This window comes from Pristis pectinata, chromosome 33, assembly GCF_009764475.1.
Source record: "Pristis pectinata isolate sPriPec2 chromosome 33, sPriPec2.1.pri, whole genome shotgun sequence".
Lineage (NCBI taxonomy): Eukaryota > Metazoa > Chordata > Chondrichthyes > Rhinopristiformes > Pristidae > Pristis > Pristis pectinata.
This window is the reverse complement of record NC_067437.1, coordinates 3,240,077-3,256,084: the sequence shown is the minus strand read 5'-3', so window position 1 is coordinate 3,256,084 and position 16,008 is coordinate 3,240,077. Positions and strand designations below refer to the sequence as shown.

The 16,008-nt window shown below is 47.6% G+C and overlaps 1 protein-coding gene across 1 annotated transcript in view; it reads left to right on the top strand.

Moving 5' to 3' along the window:
- Positions 1-384: 384 nt before the first annotated feature.
- Positions 385-16,008, top strand: part of pold1 (polymerase (DNA directed), delta 1, catalytic subunit) — a 145,968-nt gene continuing 130,344 nt past the window's right edge. The window contains exon 1 of the mRNA XM_052043015.1: positions 385-438. The gene's annotated coding sequence lies outside the window, so the exon portion shown is untranslated. The remainder of the gene's footprint in view (positions 439-16,008) is intronic.

The following is a 16,008-nucleotide window of genomic DNA, read 5'->3' as shown; positions in this document are numbered from 1 at the left end:
GTAATGGACTCATTCATTACCGGTCAGGGAACCTTGGTGTCTCATCACAAGGGGTGCAAGTGTAGGTTTACATTGGATAACTCCAGACAAAACTTAGACACCACTCCAAAACGTATGACAAACAGGGACGTAGAAGGACTGGGAAAAAATTAGCAATTGCTATTAGACCCATGGATTTAGCCTCTGCACTGCAGTGATGTAATTTTCGTTATATATCTGAACTCTTTATCAACTCCACAGCTGCAGCTAAAAACGTTAAAGGAAACTGGGCACTTCCTGCAGAATTATCCAATTAGAAATGGCTTTACAAAATGAGTAATGCAGTAATGACTTCATTCATAACCTTGTGTGTGCGCATATGTGTGTGTCATCATGAGAGGACTGGTAATTCAGAAGAAAGGAGGTTCACTCTGGAATTGATCAAGAGGCTCTTGTAATGTGAGTTCAACCGTAAGAGACAGCCAAGTCTTGCAGGGAACCTCTGGCGCTGTCCTGTGTGAAGTTTTGCACGTTCTCCCTGTGACCGCGTGGGTTCCCCCACCCCGGGTGCTCTGGTTTCCTCCCACATCCCAAAGGCATGCAGGTCGGTAGGTTAGTTGGCCGCTTTAAAACACCCTTAGTGTGTCCATGAGGGGTAGAATCGGAGGGAGTCGATGGGAATGTGGGGAGAATAGAACAGGATCGGTGTAAATGGGTTCTTGATGGTCGACACAGACACAACGGGCTGAAGGCCTGTTTCCCTGCTGAATGCCTCTCTGACTCTCTGTCAGTGAGGAAGCAACTGTCATTCACCCAAACACGCTACCTGAACCTCCCTGAAAACGACTTCTTTTCCCTCCCTCTATTGCCCCGATGACTCCCAATCACTATAAGAGACATTCTGTAAGAAAGATCTGCATTTCTATAGCACTGCAGTTTACAGACAGTTGAATCCAGGTCCTCCCCAGGTTACAACAGGGTTCTGTTCCTGAACCCAAACAGTTCACAAGTCGGAAATGCGGCCACGGGCCAAGTTCCCACATGGCAGCCGGCAAGTCCATCCTGCCGGTCTCCCAAACGCTCGAGCGTGTGTGCAGGCTGTGCGTGAGGTGGGTGGCTCTGGTTGCAGGAAATTCAGCAGGTCGTCGAGACACAAGCAGGAATGTGGAAGTGACCAGACAGTCTGCTTCTGCTGATGTTGGTTAACAGATGACGGTCGGGCAGTGTCTGGGCAGAGACTGGCTTCAGAAGACCAGTGTGGGATCTTCACTGTCCACCTGTGAGGTAGAAGGTTAATCATCTCATCGGAAAGTCAGTAACGGGGCAGCCCTGTGGGGTGGCCGTGCTTGGGCTACAGCTGAGGTTTTTGGACTTGGGTTTCTGGAGAGTGATCCAAACACACCATGTGTGTCTCTGGGTGACCGGGGTGGGGCTGTGGCTGACCCACAGCTCACACTGTATGCAGCAGTGGGAAGGACATTGTAGAATTGCACTGTTTAGGCTCGAGGCTCAGTGGGATTCACTCCTGTGTGTTGCCCCTGCTTCGTTACCCAAAGAACCACATGAGCCTGGGCAGGGAGTTCACGGAGATCACCGTGGCTGAACTCAGCTTGTTCGCTGCCCGACACGTGCCAGTGAGACACCTGCACGCCTGACACGTGCCAGTGAGACACCTGTGTGCCTGACACATGTGCATGCCCTATTTCAGAAGCAGAGGTGAGTGAATTGCATCCACTGGAACTGGCAGCAGCAGAGATCTTGCTGTTAACTATATTGAGGAATGTGTCTGGAGCTATAACACAAAATGAGGAGTGTCGCATTGACAGCACGTCACCATGACGTAAATGGAAGAGAAAGACTTGCTTTGTATGACCTTGGGTCAAGACCCTGGCTCTCCCACCCACACTGATTGGGATGTGACTGCATGACAGCGAAAGACGCACTTCGTTCTGCCTGAAACTTGTTGGCCTTCTGGTGTAAGGAGATGCCCGCCAGGGGATGCTGCTGACTGGCACATTCCAGGGTACTCACTTGCTGAGGGACGCACTGAAGCTCAGTGCAGCCAACGCAAGGATGTTGTGGAGAAGGACCACAGTCTGAGATTCTGCTGCCCACAGCCAGTGAGGGTATAATCCCTCTCAAACACAAAGTTTGTACACAGAGCATGCTCACGCTACAGATGTATAGAACCAAGGACACTGTAAGTATATAGACTGTACAACACTATGAATGTAAAGAAAGCCATGCACTGTTATTTTGTATTTCTTGTATATATTTTTATAAATGGGAGGGCTTGAGCATGACTCGCAAAAGGTTGGTTTGCAGCTGCAACAGGTTATCAAGAAGGCAAATGGAATGTTGCCCTTCATTGCTGGAGGGATTGAATTTAAGAGCAGGGAGGTTATGCTGCAACTGTACAGGCTACTGGTGAGGCTGCACCTGGAGTACTGCGTGCAGTTCTGGTCTCCTTACTTGAGGAAAGATATACTGGCTTTGGAGGCGGTGCAGAGGAGGTTCACCAGTCTGGAGATGAGGGGGTTAGCCTATGACGAAACACTGAGTTGCCTGGGACTATAGTTGCTGGAATTTAGAAGAATGAGAGGTGATCATATAGGAACATAAAATTATGAAAGGGATAGATATGATAGAGGAAGGAAAGTTGTTTCCACTGGTAGGTGAGACCAGAACAAGGGGACGCAGCCTCAAGACTCAGGGGAGTAGATTTAGGATGGAGATGAGGAGAAACTGCTTTTCCCAGAGAGTAGTGAGTCTGTGGAATTCTCTGTCCAGGGAAACAGTAGAGGCTACCTCATTAAATATATTTAAGACACAGTTAGATAGATTTTTGCATTGTAGGGGAATTAAGGGTTATGGGGAAAAGGCAGGTAGGTGGATCTGAGTCCACGGCCAGATCAGCCATGATCTTATTGAATGGTGGAGCAGGCTCGACGGGCCAGATGGCCTCCTCCTGCTCCTATTTCTTATGTTCTTTTATAAATAAGTTTACGTTTAAAAGAAAAGAGAATGGGTTGGGGTTGGACTTCTGAGATATCATTTGGGTTCCGATTGTGTTGGGTGTTACTGTGTCAAGGGCTCTGATTGGCTGCAGCCAGGCTGGAATTGGCCCTGGCTGCCAAGGCTTTGGATTGGCTGTGGCCAAATATATTCAGATTCGGATTTGGATTGGCACAGTCAGGGTGGGATTTAACTTGACCCAAACAGATCTCTGCTCAGGACGGCCCAAATCACCTTCCAGCCAACAAAATATTGTTGGTACTTCTGGCAGAGGAAGCGTGCACAGCCAGATCCCACAGAGAGCAATGAGGAAGGTGTCCAGATGATCTCTCTTCATTTCTCAATCCACATCATCAATGTCAGAGCCAGGACTTCAAACATGAAGTGTCCTGCTCTTCAAAGTAGAACAAAGGGATCTTCCAAACCAAAAGGAGACCTTGGAAGAAACCTCGGTGTTCCGAGATGGGGCTTCGTCTGGAAGACGGTATCTGCGACATCGGAGAGTAGGACAAGGTCCCCCTGTACTCCTGGCCACTCTTTGTGGAGGTCTATCCTAAGCTAAACATTCAGCTCATTGTTTTTGCTTCACCAGCAGAGGGTTAGGGTGTTGGTGAAGAGTTAACGTTTCCTCCCCTCCTACGGTTGGGCACGATGCCACAGAGAGGGTGTGAGCTTACTGGTAGAACAGCGGAGTTTCCACGGGTTTTGTTATTGCTGGCTGGTTGTGCCAACAATGATTGTACAGGGAGAGTGAACAAGGTAGGCTTCAGGTAATTGGTGAGAGACAGATGAGGGAGAGGCTGGGAGATTTCCAAGGATGGTTTACGAAATTTGTTTAGTACGGCACCTTGTAGGATCAGCTTATGAACAACGATTGTTGTTTTTGGGATGTCACCCCTTCACCGATGCGACCAAAATTCCCAGTGGAACCTGTTGGGAAGAAGACCACTCTGGGGGTGTCACTTCGCACTGTAGGCTGCTCCACAAATGAGCCACCCTCCACCCTTGCTGCTAGTTTCAGATACCAACCAGCATCTTGGGAAAAGACTCTGCAAAGTACTGAGACACTGGACTGGAAATGTTGACCGTGAGTCGTGGGTTCAAATCCTGCCATGGAATGTAGAACAGTACAGTGCAGGAACAGGCCCTTCGGCCCACAGTGTCTGTGCCAACCATGATACCAAATTCAACTAATCCCATCCGCCTGCATGTGATCCACATCCCTCCACTCCCTGTGTATTCATCTAACAGCCTCTTAAAAGCCACTGTTGTATCTGCTTCTGCCACCCCCCCAGCAGGGTTTTCCAGCCACCAACACTCATCCTGCACATCTCCTGTAAACTTTCCCCCCCTCACCTTAAATCTATCCCCTTTTGTATTTGACATTTCTACTCTGGAGGGCTGGGGGGTGGGGGTGGGGGGAAGATTCTGACTGTCTACCCTATTTATGCCTTTATAAACTTCTATCAGGTCTCCCCTCGGTCTCCGAGGCTCCAGAGAAGACAACCCAAGTTTGTCCAACCTCTCCTTATAGCTAATACTCTCTAATCCAGGCAGCATCCTGGTGAACCTCTTCTGCACCCTCTCCAAAGCCTCCACACCCTTCCTGTGATGGGGCGACCAGAACTGCACGCAATACTCCAGATGTGGCCAAGCCACAGCTGCAACGTGACTTCCTTACTCTTGTATTCAACACCCCGAATGATGAAGGCAAGCATACTGTACACCTTATTTACCACCCTATCTATTTGTGTTACCACTTTCAGGGAGTTATGGACTTGGACCCCAAGATGCATCTGTACATCGATGCTGTTAAGGGTCCTGCCTTTAACTGTATACTTTCTCCTTCCATGGCAGATTGGAAATTTGTGTAATCAAATCAATTTGGAACAAAAACCTGATGTCAGTGCCTCAACACTCCTAGATTACCATAAATATCCAATATGATTCACACGTATTCCTTCTTATCCAAACTGGTTATTGAGTCATAGAGCAATACAGCACTGATACAGGCCCTTCAGCCCAACCAGTCCATGCCGACCACAGTGTCCACCCAGCTAGCCCCAATTTCCTTCATTCGGCCCATATCCCCACAAGCCCCGCCCCTCCCTGTACCTATCCAAGTGCTTCTTAACTGACACTGTTGTACCTGCCTCACCCACTTCCCCTGGCAGCTCGTTCCATACACTCACCACCCTCTGCGTGAAAAAGTTGCCCCTCAGATCCCTTTTAAATCTTTCCCCTCTCACCCTAAATCTATGCCCCCTGGTTTTGGACTCCCCTACCCTGGGGAAAAGACTGTTACCGTCCACCTTATCTATACCTCTCATAATTTTAAACACTTCTAGAAGGTCGACCCTCGTTCTCCCAAGTTCCAAGGAATAAAGACCAAGCCTGGCCAACCTCTCCCTATACTGTAACTCAGGCCCTCTAGTCCTGGCAACAACCTTGTAAATCTTTTCTACATACTTTCCAGTTTAACCACGTCTTTCCTAATACAGGGTGATTCAGTATTTCACTTTTATTTTCTATTTCCAGATTTATTTAATTGAATTTAAATTTCCCTTTTTAAATTCCTCTGGTAGGATTTGAACTCATGTCTCCAGATCAATAGTCTGGTCATCTGGCTGTTAATCCAGGAATTTGACCACTGTGGTACTGTAACCCTCTGTGTAACATCGATTTGCAAGGGCTGTCTGCCACGTTTCATACATTATGCCTCGAGAACTTTGTTCTGCTGACAACTTGATTGGATTAAGCTTCCCAATGTATACAGGCCATGTGGGTTCTCTAATTCACCTGTGCTGAGAAATCAGCTGGAAAGTCCATGAGTGTGGGCAAGTCCCAGCATTTATTACAGTGATCTCACCTCGTTAAATGGAGCCTTTGGGGGATTCTCAGAGTTAAATGCATGATCCTATTATCTGAGCAATGTGGAAAATCCAGGGAGGTGAAATATCAGGGCAGCGTCTGCCATGGCTTTCTGGGTTGTTTTCTAGAGGAAATTGTTGGCACTTTGAAATAATCTTATGCTGCATGGCGGAAAATTTACAGCACGGAGGGAGACCATTTGGCCCATCATGTCCGTGCCAGTCAGTCTAAAGTGCTACCCAGCCTGATCCCACCTTCTAGTACTAGGTCCCTTCCCTTGCAGGTCACAGCTCTTCAAGTATGGAGAATCATGTCAAGATACAGGATGGAAGGAGGCCCTTTGGCCCTTCTCTGTGCTGACCCCCCTCTCCACCAATCCCACCCAAACCCACTTTATGCTCCCACCATCCCATCAATACCTCCGCCCCCCCCCCCAAGAAACTAACACACATCTGCGCACTAGGGGAAATTTATATTAGGCAATTAACCTCCTAACCCCACATGGTTTTGGGATGTGGGAGGAAATTGGAGAACCCGGGGGAAAACCCATTTGGTCACAGGGAGAGCGTGCAAACTCCACACAGACAGCACTGGAGGTCGGGATTGAACCTGGGTCTCTGGAGCTGTGAGGCAGTGGCTCGACCCACTGCGCCACTGGTTTATTGACAGGTTTCCTGGGTCTTCGGCAGGAGCAGCTCTGTCACGGAGAGACTCTCTTCTCTTGCTCCAGGCTGCTGGTCTGAGTGGATACACAGCAGGAAATTCACACCGGGAGTTTGAGTTTTTACACGTTATGGACACCCGATCACCTCCTATCTCCACAGACCCACACAGTCCAGCAAAAGAAGATGCTCCCAACTGCAGAGAAGAAAGAAAATGGGAGAACTAGGGTTTAGAGGGTTAAGCAACAAGGAGAGGTTGTATTAATGTTAGGATATGGGGTTAGTGCAGGAAAGTGGTGCTGAGGCAAAGGATCGGCCGTTATCCCTATTCAACGGCGACACAGGCTGACTGACCCACACCCGCTTCTACTTACGTAGTTAATGGCTTTTACAATCCGTTTGGCTCAGAAAGCAGAACGGGTTTCCTACAACCACCAGGTTCCTGAACTGACCTGCACAACCCTAACCCCACCTCAGCAATAGACCACTGCGGAGCACCTCCTGCACTGCCGCGGACTTGTCTCTGATTGTGGGTTTGCATTAATGTCTTGTTTTGCAATCTTTTTCTCCACTGTCTTGTATAATTTATGTTCTGTGTGTTGTCTGTGACGCTGCTGCTAGCGAGGTTTTCACTGTACCTGTACCTCACTGTACTTGTGCACATGACAATAAACTCCACAACTTGATTTGCTGAGGGGAACAACTTCCCATCTCAATTCCTTGGGACGTGGATGTCACTGGGAGCATTTATGGTCCATTGCTAATTGCCCTGAATTTAGGAGATGGTTAGCAATCAACCACTTTGATAGCTCTGGAATCACAGAGAGGCCACGTCAGTTAAGGACGACAGAATTTCTTTCCTGAAGGGCATTAGTGGACTAGATGTTTTTTATGACGACTCAACAGTTTCTTAGTCACCATCATTGCTGAGGTCGGGTTAGGGTTGTGCAGGTCAGTTCAAGAACCTGGTGGTTATATGGAAGTAGCTGTTCCTGAACCTGGTGGTGTGGGAGCCATGCTTGTACACATGGCAATAAACTCAACACGAGGTGATCAAAAGCTTAGACCACAGGATACAGGAGCACAATCAGGCCATTTGGCCCATCGAGTCTGCTCCACCATTCAATCATGGCTGATTTTTTTCCAACCCCATTCTCCCTCCACCTGCCCATAACCCTTAACCACCTTGCCAGTCAAGAATCTATCAATCTCTGCCTTAAATACACCCAATGACTTCGTTGCCACAGAGGGCTGTGGAGGCCATTTCCACAGATTCACCACCCTCTGGCTGAAGAAATTCCTCTTCTAAAGGGACATCCCTTTATTCTGAGGCTGTCCCCTTGGATCCTAGATTCTCCTACTAATGGAAACATCCTCTCCACATCCACTCTATCCAGGCCTTTCAGTATCTGGCAGGTTTCAATAAGATCCCCCCCCCCCCCCCCCCCCCCCCCCCATCCTTCTGAACTTCATTGAGCACAGGCCCAGAGACATCAAACGCTTAGTCAAAGAGCAAGGTTGTAAGGAGAGCTTTGTAAGGGAGATAGAAGTGAAGAACGCAGGGAGAGAATTCTAGGCCACACAGCTGCCAATTGTTGCAGCAATTAAACTCGAGGTTGGATGAACTGGAGTGTGATCTCAGGAGGGGTGTAGGTTGCTTTACAGGAGCCCTCTTCTCACTTGCTAACCATCGGTGGTGGAGGACAGGAGCCTGAAGACCCCACACTCAACGATTCAGGAACAGCTTCTTCCCCTCTGCCATCAGACTTCTGAACGATCCCTGAACCCATGAATAATACCTTGTTATTCTCTTTTTTTTTGCACTATTTATTTATTTTTACGTCTTGCTCTGTACTGCTGCTGCAAAACAACAAATTTCACATCGTATAAGTCAATGATAATAAATCTGATTCTGATTGAGGGTTGGGACCTTGGAGGGATTTGAAGGATCAGAATTGAGGCATCACTAGTTTTCAAGCCCCTCAATTGTTTAACCAGGAGTCAGTGTGGGTCACCAAATAGTGGCTTGAGGTAGGTCTCAGCATCAGAGTTTTGGCTTGTGCTGGACAAGCCCGATGCAGTGAGCTCTGGGCTGACCACAAGGCTCTCACTGAAGAATCTCCGTCGCAGCAGTGGTTGTACTTTGCCAGCAGGTGGTGCTGCCTCTCAGCACCAGAACCTCAAGTCCAGCAGGAACATCTGGGAAAGTATTATCAGAAGTCGGAACTTTTCCGACGGTTAACGTAGAGAGGCAGGGACTTTCCAGAAACTGGAGCCTCTTATTCCATCCCAGGTTTATCTGCAAGGATTCTAGTTGTGAAACTGGTGACTTGAGGCCAAACAAACTGCTCAGCCGTTGCCAAGCCTGACGAGGCAGTTACTTTCTCCCTGCCCGGATCTATGGAGGGTGCCCAGTAAATATGTAGGAGCTTTGATATGGACTAGCGAAGGGGAAGGTTACCCCTATACACCTGATACTTCTTAATGATCCACATATAGAATGTCCTTTACCCTGAGGTGTGGCCCCCATGCAGAATGCAGCTTACTCCTACACATGGCCCCCACACAGAATGCTTAATTTCTCTGTATAAGATCCTTCCTTTTTACAATGTCACATACCAACATGCCTCATGTACTCTTGTAAATGGGCCAGTTCCTAAACTCCTATGTATAGTTCCTTTATATCTCACAGAAATAGTCCTCCCCCCATTTAAAAATACATTCCTATTTAGGGCTTTTTGTAGAACACCTTGTGCCTAATATAGGCAGGTACAGGAAAGGTTTAGATAGATATGGGCCAAACAGAGGCAAGTAGGATGAGCTCGGGTAAACACCTTGGTTGGCATGGATGAGTTGGGCCGAAGGGCCTGTTTCCGTGCTGTATAACTTTAAGACTCTATGACCATAGGTCTCTCATGTAGAATGTTTACTCCTCGTATATAGTCCCCACATAATATGTCTTATAATCGTGTGTTGCATGTCTAATGCCACTTTATATTATTCTTTGTATTGAACATCATTACCCCAGAGTATAGTGTCAAACATGGAAGGCCTATGTGTACCGCTCACTGAATGTCTTTTACCCTGTATGACCCCCTATATAGCACGTGTTATACCCCTACATATAGTTCCCGAGATGGTCAAAGTCTTTTTCCCAGGGTGGAGATGTCAAATACTGGAGGGGATAGCTTTAATATAAGAGGGGGAAAGTTCGAAGGAGATTTATGAGGTAAGTTTTTTTTTACACAGAGCCCTGGGTACCTGGAACGGGCTGCCAGAAGCAGATACAACAGCAACGTTTAAGGGTCATTTAGACAGACGCATGAACAGGCAGGGAATGGAAGGATATGGACCCTGCACAGGAGGATGAGATTCATTTGATTGGCATGGTTGGCACAAAGATTGTGGGCTGAAGGGCCTGTTCCTGTGCTGTATTGTTCTATGCTCTATCAGCCCTATGATTACAAACCTACAAAGTCCCCTGGTAAAGTAATGCATTGAATTTAAGGTTCTACCCTTGAGTTTAGATTCTTTGTTGTTGGCAAGATCTCAGATGGCGATGAGGAGGCGTACAGGAGTGAGATAGATCGGCTGGTTGAGTGGTGTCGCAACAACAACCTCGCACTCAGCATCAGCAAGACCAAGGAACTGATTGTGGACTTCAGGAAGTGGAAGTCTGGAGAACACACACCAGTCCTCGCTGAGGGGTCAACAGTGGAAAGGGTGAGCAGCTTCAAGTTTCATGGGTGTCAAACATCTCAGAGGATCTATCCTGGACCCAACACATTGACGCAATCACGAAGAAGGCACGCCAGCGAAGAAATAGAGTGAAGGAAGGCTCTTTCATTAGGAGTTTGGAGGAGATTCGGTATGTCACCAAAGACTTACAAATTTCTATAGATGTTACAGTGGAGAGCATTCTGACTGGTTGCATCACTGCCTGGTACGGAGGCTCCAATGTGCAGGATCGAAAGAGGCGTGCAGAGGGTTGTAGACTCAGCCAGCTCCATCACGGGCACAACCCTCCCCACCGTCGAGGACATCTTCAAGAGGCAGTGCCTCAAGAAGGCGGCATCCATCACGAAGGACCCTCACCATCCGTGACGTGCCCTCTTCTCGTTTACTACACATTGGGGAGGAGGTACAGGAGCCTGAAGACCCACACTCAACAATTCAGGAACAGCTCCTTCCCCTCCACCATCAGATTTCTGAACGATTCATGAACCCATGAACACCACCTCGTTATTCCTTTTCTTTGCACTATTTACTTATTTTTGTAGTTTATAGATTTTTGTGTCTTTGCACTATACTGCTGCTGTAAGCTTCATGTCATATGTCAGTGTCAATAAATCTGATCCTGATTCTTTTCTGGCCATACCTTCCCTGCTTTGTAACCTCCTCCAGCCCTACAGACCTGAGATCTTGGTGTTCTACACAGAGCCATTCAGGACTTAACTGATCTGCTAACCATAACCCTGGTCAGCAGTGGGTGAAGATGCAGTGGTTCTTCACACACTTTCTTCACATCTCCCCACCTCCCCAATTGAGTTGGTGGCTTTGCTTTTCAGTAGTCTGGGCTTGTCCATGAATCTCTCCATCTTCACCGGAGATGCTCCTTAAACCCACCACTGACCAGGGTTTTTGGTTAGCGGATCAGGTAAGTCCTGAATGGCTCTGTGTCAATTTCTGACTTTGTTTGTGGGTGGAGATCTTTCAGAAGGTTTGGCCACTCTACAGATATATGTACATTATGGTTACTTTATGTGACTAACTTGCCTGGAAATTCTGTGATGGTTATCTGGGAAAACAGCCACAAAAGTGTCGTCAGACAAAACAAAGTCCATTAATGCCTTTCCTGCTGAGGTTGATGTAATGGCAGCACATTGGCACCGTCCCATTCCAGGCTGAGGTGATACCAGCCATGGCTCAGTACCAAACGTGCGCAAACCTCAGGGTCACGACTTTTTTGGTTCAAAACTCACATCCAAACCGGAACACAAAATCTACACTGACACTCCAGCAGAGTCACAAAGGATTGCCGGGATGCTTTCACAAGGTGTGAAAGTTGTTGTTTTGCAGCAGCCGTACGGTGGAAAGGCACAGAATAAATTACAAAATAAATAAATAGTGCAAAAAAAAAAAGTGATAATGAAGGTAATGTTCATGGACCGTTCAGGAATCTGATGGCGGAGGGGAAGAAGCCGTTCCTGAATCACTGAGTGTGGGTCTTCAGGCTCCTGTACCTCCTCCCCGATGGTAGCAACGAGAAGAGGGCAATATTTATACTGCAAACAACAATATTGAAAAAAAACTAGTCATATAGATATTATACTCTGGCCATGGAGAACTGTGTGCTGTCCTTCCTACATTGGTAATTGGTTTATTATTGTTACAGTTAGCGAGATACAGTGAAAAGCTTTTGTTTGAGTGCCATCCAGACAGGTCGTTCCATACATAAGTACATTGAAGTAGCAAAAGGGAAAACAGAATGCAGAACATTGTGTTACAGTTACAGAGAAAATGCAGTGCAGGTGGACAAATAAAGTGCAAGGGCCACGATGAGGTAGATTGGGAGATCAAGAGTTCATCTTTATCGTATGAGAAGTTCATTCAAGAGTCTGATAACAGTGGGATAGAAGCCGTCCTTGAGCCTGGTGGTGCGTGTTCTCAAGCTTTTGTATCTTCTGCCCGATGGGAGAGGGGAGAAGAGAGAATGACCGGGGTGGGAGGGGACTTTGATTATGTCGGCTGCTTTCCTGAGGCAGCAGTAAGTGTAGACAGAGTCCATGGAGAGGAGGCTGATTTGCGTGACAGACTGGGCTGTGTTCCCAAGTTTCTGCAGTTTCTAAAATAAGCTATCTTTATTAGTCACAGGTACATCAAAACACACAGTGAAATGCATCTTTTGCGTAGAGTGTTCTGGGGGCAGCCCGCAAGTGTCACCACGCTTCCGGCGCCAACATAGCACGCCCACAACTTCCTAACCCGTACGTCTTTGGAATGTGGGAGGAAAACCGGAGCACACCCGGAGGAAACCCACGCAGACACGGGGAGAACGTACAAATTCCTTACAGACGGTGTCCGTATTTGAACCCTGGTCGCTGGTGCTGTTGTAGCGTTACGCTAACCACTACACCACCGCGCCTGCCCTATAATTACACACGGGTTACTCCAGCCGGGACCTGCTGCTCCTGCAGTTAGCAGGATTCGAACCTGCATGGGGAAACCCCAATGGATTTCTGGTCCATTGCCTTAACCATTTGGCCACGTGGGTCTTGTGCAGTTGTACGTTACAACAATGGCTGTAGAGAAATTCTCAGGTGAGATTGGCATTGATTACTGATGGTAGCTGTTGGGGACTTTGCATTTGAAGCTGAGTTTGCTGTTAACTAACGACCATGCTCCTGCACTCTAACCAGTACTTATTAGACGTAAATTAGAGGTGTCATAGAGTCATAACAGGCCCTTTGGCCCATTGAGTCCACGGTGATCATCAAACACCCATCTATAGTAATCCTGCACTAATTCTGTTTTATTCTCTTCAGCTCCTCCCAGATTCTACCCCTCACCTACACACTGGGGGCAATTTGCAGCGGCCAGTTAACCTACCGACCTGCATGTCTTTGGGATGTGGGAGTGCCTGGAAGAAATCCATGCGGTCACAGGGAGAACGTGCAAACTCCACATAGGCAGCGCCGGTGGTTGGGGTCGAAACCCGGGTCTCTGGAGCTGTGAGGCAGTGGCTCTGCCACACTAATCCTGGTTGACTTTCCTCTACAGAGGAAGTGCTGTCAGATGTACTGAGGTTGCGACAGTGCCATGTGAACGTGGGTGGTTTTGGGAGCTTCGCCAGGTGGGGAATTTACTTTCCTTGTATTGGACCTTACCTCTGGTGTTGGAATTATGTCAAAACTACCATTAGTGAAGGAGTGCAACACTCCAGTTGTTTCTCAGTGCTCCAGGAACGCTGCCAAGGCTGGCAGCAAGGATGTGGGTTTGAATGTCAGTAGGGGTGCGTGGGTTAGGCAGTGCGAAGCGTTGCCTGAACCTATCCATCCGAGTGAGGTGCATTGCTACGTAACCACATCTGACTGCTTGTTCGTGAACTGTACCAAAGCAAGATAACGGTGATTGCTGGAGATCTGAAATAGAAAATACTGTAAATACTCAGCAGGTCAGGCAGGGTCCGTGGAAGGGGAAACAGGGTTAGGTTGGGTTTAATGAACTTTAGTGTAGATGGGTACTTGTTAAGTCAAGTTTATTGTCATGTGCACAAGTGCGGTGAGGTACAGGGACAGTGAAAAACTTGCAGCAGCATCACAGGCAGGTAGGTTCAGACAACATACAAAACATAAATTATATAAGACAGAGAAGAAGAAAAAAGATTGTGCAAAATGAAGCATCAGGTTAAAAAACACAATCAGAAACGTCCATGGTAGTGCAAGAGGTGGGGTGTTGCTGAGGGTCCGTATGGAACTGGTGGGCCGAAGGTGCTGTTTCTGTGCCGTGTGACTCTGATTAAGTTTCAGTCTGGTGCATTTCATCAAAACTCTTGATGAAAAGTCATTGACCTGAAATAGGTATCTCTGTGGAGATGCTGTATCTGGATGGCACTGAAATCCCCATCTTGACATCACCAAATAAGCAAAGATAAGTGACTCTTGCGTGTGTGGGGTGGGGTGGGGTGTGGGGGGGGGGGGCGGCGGTGGGGGCAGGGGAGGGGAGGGGGTGGTGAAGATAGGTTTTCTTGAACAACGTCTTGTCAATCCTCACCAAAGTGATGGAAGCTGTTACCAACTGGCCTTGCTCACCAATAACCTACTCACTGATGTCCAACTTGGGTTTTGCTGGGGCTCCAGACCTCGTCAGACTTGGTCAACCATGGACTGAAGACTGATCTCCAGAGGTGAGGTGAGAGTGACTGGCTGTCACATCAAGGCAGCATTTAACTGAGTGTGGCAACCAGGACCGTGGTAAAACTGAGGCAGTGGGCATCGAGGGGAAAAGACTCCAGTGATTGGAGAGACCATCTCTATCTTGAATATATAGAGTAATATAGCACGGAAACGGCCCTTCGGCCCAACATCCATGTTAGCCAAGATGTCTATCTGAGCGCGTCCCATTTCCTCTAAACCTTTCCTATCCATATCCCTCTAAACCTTTCCTATCCACATGAAATGACTCCACATCCACAGCTGTCAGGGGTGGCAAATTCCAAAGAGTCTCCACCCCCAGAGAAGAAATTCCTCCTCACCTCCATCTGAAGTGGACCACCTGTTGTGAAACCAGGCTCCCTTGTTCTAGAGGAAACACTCCTCTCACCATCTGCCTCTCAATCCCCCTTCAGTATCATAAATAAGATCATTTCTTGTTCTTCTGAAGTCCGGTGAGGCCCAATCTGCTCCACCTCACTTCGTTCACCTCAGGAATTAACCGAGTGAACCTTCTCTCCACTACTTCCATAATATATTCCATAAATACGGAGACCAAAACTTTATGCAATACTCCAGTGCAACATAAAATTCCATCAAAACTTCCCTACTCTTTTTAAACCATACTCCTCAGGAAAAAGGCCGACATTCCATGAGCCTTCCGGCCCTTCCTGCATTGCTAACCTTTGTGCTTCATGCACCAGGACCTCTGTACATTTTGGAGTCTTGCACCATTTAAGTAATAATTTGCTGTGTCTTTCTTCCTTCCAAACTGGCTAACCTCACATTATGTTCCTTCTGCCAACTTCTTGCCTACCCACAACTGAATCACACCCAGGAAAGTTTCATCAGCATTGTTCCACCTTGGAATTGTGGGTTTAAATACCTGGAAGGCATTTCTGTGATGTCAGCTGCTGCTGTCAAACTGGTTCAGAGTGTCGCCAGACTGGATTTCATCATTGTTGAACAGGGGAACATGGGGACTTATCCAGTGAAAGTCTGTTTCAAAGTCAAAGACTTCCTTGAGGTTGTTACTTGGTTACCTGTGGCTTGCGGGTTTACCTGTTTTGTCCTTGCTGTCACCTTGCCTCAGGGTTGATGTGTAACAGTTGCTGTTTACTATGTCACAGCGACCAAACACTGTGTCAAGTGTTTGTGGATTCAAGCTCTATTCTGGACTAGGGACAAAGAGTCGTACAGCACAGAAGCAGGCCCTTCAGCCCAACTGGTCCATGCTGACCATGATGCCCATCTAGTCCCATTTGTTTGTGTTTGGCCCATGTCCCTCTGAACCTTTCCTATCTGTGGACCTGTCCAAATGAGATCTTGAGTTCTTAATTTAGACAACATTCCCGGTGTCTGACTGAGGGAGGGTTGCACTTTCGGAGACCTTTCCAATGAATTGTTGAACCATAGCCCTGGCCAAGGTTCCCATTTCTCTCTCTGCTTCAGTGGGAGTTTTGTTGGCAGCTGGTCTCCTGAGTGCTGTCATTGATGACCTGGGAGAAATGGCCCTGTATGTGCAGCAACTGATCTTATCACACACAAAA